General features: G+C 32.0%; 1 non-coding gene across 1 annotated transcript; it reads right to left on the reverse strand.

Annotated features, from left to right (window-relative positions):
- Nucleotides 1-283: 283 nt before the first annotated feature.
- On the reverse strand, nucleotides 284-356 carry TRNAT-CGU (transfer RNA threonine (anticodon CGU)). The gene has a single exon. It is a non-coding gene; the product is annotated as a tRNA-Thr (tRNA).
- Between the last annotated feature and the right edge of the window lie 7,717 nt (nucleotides 357-8,073).

Raw genomic sequence — 8,073 nt, forward strand, 5'->3', positions numbered from 1 at the left:
TTGGATCAGTTAATTGACAAACCCCAACACTTCCTGGAGCGCGCTTTTTAACAAATGTCTCTTGTGGAACGGTGTTTAAAACACCCGGGAACATGGGCGAACCTTGCCCTGAATCGAAAAATACAAAACTTCGAAATCTCAACTAAAGATACTAATATTTTTTTTCTTTCTCATAATATTATAAATGCTAAGCGTGTAATAGGTAATCTCATCAGTTTGTTCAATGAAGGGTATTCGTAATGTGTAAAACATTACAGAGACTAAAATTTCGTTTACAGGTATGAGCCACCAGTGAGGTTCGAACTCACGACCCCTGGTTTACGAGACCAGTGCTCTAACCACTGAGCTACAGTGGCTACAAGAAATCTGACTATAAAAAAACTAAAATATATAGAATAGAAACTTCTGTACTCGCATTCAACCATCTTTCAACATTCAAGAACAGGACTCCAGCAGTAGATGAGCGCGTACTTTTATTGAATCATTGGCATTCACAAAATAGCCGTATTTTATCTCTTTCGTTAAGATAGGAACTAGAAGAAGAGGCAAAAAAGAAATTAATAAGAAAGAATTTATCAAAATGATGCCGCCTTTAACTTTTATTAATTTTTTTTACAGGACAACTTTTGGGGGCAGCATATGGCTCTTTGCACCCCTCCCGCGTGAACCATTACTTTATACATGCATATTGACATACTAATCGTGAAAAATCAATAGTTTAAAAATAACTATTTTGTTGCGCATAATGTTTACTTGACACTTTTTTTTCGGACTTTACAGAATGAGGACAATTGTGTACGGATTCCTAAAATCAAAAACTTGGAGGAATGGGAAAATTTTATAAAGAGTGCCAAGCTAAAGTATGCATAGCAATACATTTACATATTATATTACATTTATATATCTCTAAGGTTTAAATAATTACTGTTTTTCTTGTCATTTGCTTAGCAATTACATGAGAACAAATTCACGAATTTTATTTTAGCTAGGAAGTCCACGATAGTCCAGTTTTCAAGAAGGATTCAGCGCTGAATGGATCTAGAGGCCTGCAATCCTTACCCTCTACCACCAAATCTTCTAACTTTCGGGGTCATGTATTTTATGCGTGCTCACTTCGGAAGGATGCTATGCACTTATGCCCAAGCCTTCTCCAAGATTCGAATCCGAAGCTCAACGATACGCAGCCAACAAGCAGATACCCTTGCCGCAGAAGCGACACCGAATGAATCACTGCCCATAATAGAAATATTGAGAAGAGTACATAAAATATATAAGTCCGTCCTTGTGTGACCATATCTTATATCATTGCTGGATCTATTCATAGCAGAACATGGCGGTTTTCCCGCGTACTAGTTTGCTCGAAATCTAAGCCAAATAAATTTATGCATATGTGGGGAAAAGGGCGATCCTGAGTAATATAGTATATTCAGCTGTCAACTCACAAAAGAAAACTATATCAAAATAAGGCAATCAGTTACAAAGTAATCAGAAAATATCAGATACATCCTGAATGTAAAGAAATTTAGACAAAAAATAAATTATTATGCAGCTCGTAGCATATGACATAGAAGAAATATAGAAATATTGCAAACTAATGAAATGAAATATTTATCCATCCATCCTATAAAGGTCCTCTATGAAAAGAATAAAAAAGTATACCTATGAACAACCGAATATAAATACACACCAAAACACCGTCAAGATGCTGATATTTCAAAATGAAATACTTAGAATTTTATATAAAGAAACGTAGATGGCATGATTGAGAGCGACGACATGGAAGGACCATCCAGTAGCAGAAAAGTGAGAACGTTAGTTACCCATTGTGTAGTGATTTCCTTGCTGGGCCAGTTCCCGAGGTAGAGTGTGGCCTTTGAGAAAACCATGGGTTTGAAGTTTTCCAAGGCACGGGTAAAAGTAAAACGAATCGGTTCTTTGAATCAGTTCCGAAGCGGATTGTCTAGCTTTCCCTTCTATTCAGTCATTACAATGGCCAGCTGCGGAGACTATCGTCTGAAAATCTGGGCTTCGTATTCCATCCAAAGAATATGTATTGTACATAAACGCTCTTTGTTCCATCTAAAGTTTGTGTCAGAAACAGTGCCAGCTTAAGGTACAAAAGACCTCGTACAAAAGACGATTTTCGGACAAAATTTCGATTTTTACTTTATTACATTATCTTAAAGAATACATCTTTAGCTATCAAATACAAGTTTTTGCTTGTTGATATGTTAATTAGAACTGAAGTTATAAGCATTTTTCTGTAACGGAATAAACCGGAAGTTCCAATATTCTGGACCCGAAGTGAGCGTTTAAAGAGACATATTTATTTAGAAACTTTATTTATCATCAAGATTTTTTAAATTATAAACCATCGTACTAAGTTTAGATATTTTGTAATACATTTTAAGAATCTGGCGGTAGTTTTTTTCCCTTAATTTCGTATTTAGTTTGGCGCAGAGGGTATTCGACGTTGAATGGATGTGTTACTGCTTTGTCGATTAGCGTTGACAGTCTTGATTTGAAGGCTATGTCACATTTTTGCATCATTTGCAACAAACTAAACAAAATGGAATGCAATCTTCAGCACGACATATAATTCATAATATATATAGCGTAACATAATTATTCTGCAAATTATAAAGAAGCAGCTTCGGGTATGGAAGCAGTTGGTGTTTATTCGCTGTTTGAATGATCTATTAAATTACGAAAGCTGAAGTACACGGAGTATTATGAGGATGAAGATTCTAAGGGGTTTTTAATTGTGAAAAATATGTATGGTAAAGATTCGGTCAAGAAACTGGAATGCATTGGACATGTACAGAAAAGGGTTAGTAGTGCACTACGAAAAATAAAAAACTCCACTCCTGGATTGAAAGGGAAAGGTAAACTGATTGGTTCTTTTATTGATAAACTACAGAATTGGGGATTGCAATTAGAAGTAATGTTGGAAACTTAATTGAGATGCAGCAGGCTGTACTAGCTGCTTGTTCCATTGTAGCTCTTCTCCGAAGCCAATGCCCTCCTCAATCAACGAGTTGGTGCAACTATCAATGTGCGATTGCAGAAAAGAAAAAAATCAGCCAAAAACCTCTGGTATATCAACATATATTTTGAATTTAATTAAACCTACATATATGGAGTTGACTACATAAACAAGAGTTGTTAAAAAAGTGCATACATGGCAAAACTCAAAATATCAAAGAACGTTTTAATGGCATTTTATTGCAAATTGTTCCTCGCGAACATTAATGTTTGGAGCAATTATTTAATGTTATTTAATGATGGATTTATAGGTTTGCTTGAAGCATTTTCAAGGTTAGCTGTGTGTTCTGAATTTTACACTGAGCAGGGAATTCTAAAACTTGATAAAGTGCAAAATCATGACTCTAGGCGCCATTCCGCAAGTTTTACAAAAACCCAAAGAAAAAAATTACGCTTTGTTTGAAAGAAAAAGCGCAATGTTTGTGAAAATACAAACAAGGTGTCAATTAAAATGAAGGGGATTTTAATTATCAGGGATGCAATTTTCACTAAGAAATTGTTTTATGAAAACTTTAAACTTGTTTTCTGAAAAATGTGTTTTTCAGTAAATATTGCCACTGGTAACAGCCATAACTCACAATTTTATGAATAAAACTAAATGATACTTTCTATGCATGTTTCATATAAACTGATGCATGCTCTGAAGCAGAAGATTTTAGAAATATTAATTAGAAGTTGAATTGTTACTTTTTATTCTTAGATTTTGGATGCAATAATAGGAAAATATGCAGTTAATACTATATATTTTGACATATCTCAAGAACATATGAATATTTCTTAATTATTTTGCTTCATTGCATACAAAATAAGTGTAAACATAAATACAAATTAAAAAAACTGTATGTTTATGTATACATTGTTCACCGTAGTTGTTGCCGTAATGTCAAAATTTAAGCAAAAATGAACCTTTTTTTTTCATTATTTTTCAAAATTAAAATTACTTAACATTAATTTTTAAGATGTTTTCACTCATTAGTATGCTTATCTTCAAATTAATACGTTTATAGGTAAAATAAAAACCATTTCTTAAAAAATGGTACCCGAACGAGGTCGGATACCTTAATAAAGGAACTTAGCATCTATTGAACCAAATTCTTCTCGAAAATTAGATGATAGGAGAAATTTAAGACCTAGGGATTTTACCATCCGACTTGCTTATGACCGAAGTTTGGATGCAAAGCTTGCAAAAGTCATGCTGTCATCGCCAGTGTAGAAAGTGTATATTATTTATAGGATTACCCATTCAGGAATTCTAATTTAGCAAAAATAATAAGATTTTTATTCAGATTTTAAAATTTTCAGAACATTAACGTATAAAAAACCGAAATATCTAGAATGAAATAAAGAGCCGAAATGAATTAAATACTAGCTGTTGTAGATTTTCCATGGAAAAATATTTGGGAATTAATTGAAAAGGCTTAAAAACAAATAAACAAAACTTACAAACAAATAAAGAAAAGAGATTAAGAAGGAAGGAAAGAATTCGTAACAAAAAAAATTCCTATGAATTTTAATTACAAATTTCTGAACCTAGAGGTACGAAATCCATTTTAATTAGCAAAGACTAATCTATTCAGTTACTTATTTGCAAAAGAAAAAGTCAACCGTAAATATTTTTGATTATTTTCTGTAAAAAAGAGAAAAAATATCCGAATGCTCTTTGAATGGGAAGTTAGCGACTCTAATTGCAGGAAAAAGCAAAATGGCATAGGTTCGGGATCACTGCATCTTGTGGAAAAAATTAGTATAAATTGTTCTTTTTTATAAAATTTCCGGGGGCGGTGGGACAAAACACGTATAAAAGACAGCGCAACAAATAAATTCACTGAAGTTAGTCTTGAAACATGATTTTTTAAAGGTAAATTATATTTAAATTCGCAGAAGGTTACAGTAGTGTTGCCAGACTATGCGAATTTTCGCAAATTTGCTACGTTTGACAAAACTGTGCCACTAATGTTTTATGCGTATGCTACTATTTTGCGAAATTTTTGTTACTCCATCATTTCCTTGTGCTACTTTTTGAGACTTTAAAACATTTTTAATACATCAAAAAACGCTTATGTGTTAAAATAATGTCTCTATCAAAACTAATTAATAATAATAATAAATATTTTATTTAGGTTTTAATAGAAGTTGGCATCCGGTAATCCTGAGACCATATAGCAGCTGCAAATGTTTTCAGCATCGTCGCTGCCTGTTTTCGTACATGTTTGATTGCTTAATTTAATCTTTTGATGATCTGTGGATAGGGGTGCAACATTTATGTCTCATTATATCTGTTGTGTTAACTAAAGGGGAAATTATGAGTATAATTCGACCGTCTTAAACGCAACCTTGGCTGGCATTCTGCCAAAACACATAGACTCGTCCAAAAGGGGCGTTATACTTGCTATGACGTGACAGGTCACGTGAAGACGTCCGGAAGGAGAGAATTTATATGCTCGATAAGTCCCCATCCTTCCACCCTATTTTAAGAATAATTCGGTCCGAATGGCGCGTGCGTATTTGTGCTCATGGTCGCAGACGAGGCGGTCTAACTATAATCGAGAAAATTCAACATCACCTTTCAATGGTTGGAAATACCCATGTATGAGGACTGGTTGGAAAAAATTAAAACAGAGAAGAGCTTATTTCAAGCTATGTAAATGTGAGCTGAGGGCAGTAGTAACCGCAGGTACTCGTGCTACGGAAGTGACGTCACAGAAAAGGGGCGTGGCTTGGATTACGTGACCGGAAGTGCCGCCATGTTGACGAGTGGAGTTGAGTGGTTTCGAAGTGGAAGTGTTTGTTTGCAAGTGGAAGTAGGAGTGAATGGAAATTTCAGAATTTCAGTTTTTTGGAAGTTTCGTTTTAATGGTGTGGCAACGATTATTTTTTTATTTTTTGTGGCAACGAGCTCTTACACCACGTGTTTGGAATGACAATTTATTTAATTCGTTCTTATTTTTTAATGATTTAATATTTTTAATTATCAATTTCTTTTAATTAATTTTTAATTTAACATAGTACTGACGTCACAGAAAAAGGGCGTGGTCGCCGCCATCTTGAATCACGTGACAACCGGAAGTGACGTAGATGGAAGGAATGACGTAGACAGAATGACATCATCAAAGTTTCGTTTTGATTCTGTGGCAACGATCTTTTCAAAGTTTTTATTTTTTGTGGTATCGACACTATTTTTTAGGTTTTGTGGCAACGAACTCTTGAACCACGTGTTTGGAATGACATCACTTTTAATTTATTATTTTTAATTATTTGACATGTGATTAATATTATTTTGTTATTTGATTAATTTTTAATACGTCATTAATTTTAACTTTTTAATTATTAACTATTTAGTACATCATTATTTTACTTATTATCTTTAGTGAATTTTTGTGGAAATTAATATTATTTTCCCTGAATTTTGAAAGTAACTCCACCGCTGGGATTCGAACTCGCTATCTCTGGGATGGGAGTCTAGCGCTTTACCGCTCGGCTACCCTGTCCTCTTATCAGACTTGTTATTTGAAACTCCCTTTGTTCCTTTGAGTTTTTGCACCATTGATGACATAAGGCTGAAAGTCTGCGCATGCGCTTTGACATGAAAACCGCGTCACACATTTGTTTTTACACGACGGCTAGGATTTCTTTTGGCTTCTTAATCGTTATTTTATTCATTGCTGTTTTAAATGTAAGATTTTCCCACGGTTTAATTTTTTATTATTAAGATATTTTTAATTGTTTTCAATTTTCATCTCATTCTTACTTTTTTTAAGTTATTAGTTAATTTATTAATTTTTATTTTATTTTTTTCCCTTTCCCAAACATAAATTTTATTTTTAACTTCAACAAAAGTGAATTTAAATTTTCTTTTTACTTTTTATCTTGCAAAGTTTATTTTTTTTTATATTTAATTTTCTTTTTGGTTTTACAAAAGTAATATTTATTTTCACGAATTGAATTTTTCCTTTTCACTTTTTTTATTTTGCAAAAGTTTTTTTTTTTTTTTCCAAAATTTTTTCCTTTTTGTATTTTTACTTTATTTTAATTTTTTGTTTAACTTTCTTTTTGGTTTTACAAAAGTAATATTTTTATTTACGAATTGAATTTTGCAAAAGTTTTTTTTCCCAAAATTTATTCCTTTTCGTATTTTTACTTTACTTTATTTTAATTTTTTCTTTAAACTTTTTTTTTGGTTTTACAAAAGAAATATTTATTTTTCCAAATTTAATTTTCCTTTCCGCTTTTTATTTTAAAAAAAGTTGTTACTACATTTTTAACTTGATTTTTTTTTACAAAAGTAATATTTAGTTTCATAATTTTAACTTTTTTGAGTTTTTTGTTTACACAAATGTTTTTTTGTTACATTTTTATTTTACCCTTAACTTTTTTCCCTTGTTTTAAATACAATACGATGTTACATTTCCATTTCTCCAAAAGTAAACTTACCTACATTTCTGTGTCTTTGAAATTTTAAGCTGGAATTTACATGCATATAACTTCACTAGATAATATTTTCTGTAACATTAAGCCAATATACACAATGCTCTTTCTATATAGCTTAACTGGAATACTACATTTCTTACTTTTTTTACTACTAAGTTGGAGATACTCAGAACTTTTCCTTCTAATGCATTGTACTAACTATTAATGCCTGTATTAACTTTTTTGGCCAACTATACAAAACTTTGTTGATTCCCTTTTACACATCTTACATTTATTCAAAGGATTCACCAAACTATGTCTGACAAATGTAATTTTTACACTTTCCATTTACACATTTACCCTTATATTTAACTTATAAAACATATTCATGCTGTATTTCTGATTCCTTTTCCCCATAATAAATACACACTTACACATGTTTCTTTATTGGAAGACTTACTAACTTTAAAAAAATCTTACAAGGAGCAATAAATTTTCATGGTATGAAGCCCACTCAAACTAATGCATGGAGCATTTCTACCCAGTTAAGTTTAGATACATACCAATAGTACTTCATTTCTTCTTATTTTACTCTACAGACATTTATACATATATATTCAG

This window comes from Stegodyphus dumicola, chromosome 5 (assembly GCF_044657685.1).
Source record: "Stegodyphus dumicola isolate Sdum_Otavi_A_Nest chromosome 5, ASM4465768v1".
Classification (NCBI taxonomy): Eukaryota; Metazoa; Arthropoda; class Arachnida; order Araneae; family Eresidae; genus Stegodyphus; species Stegodyphus dumicola.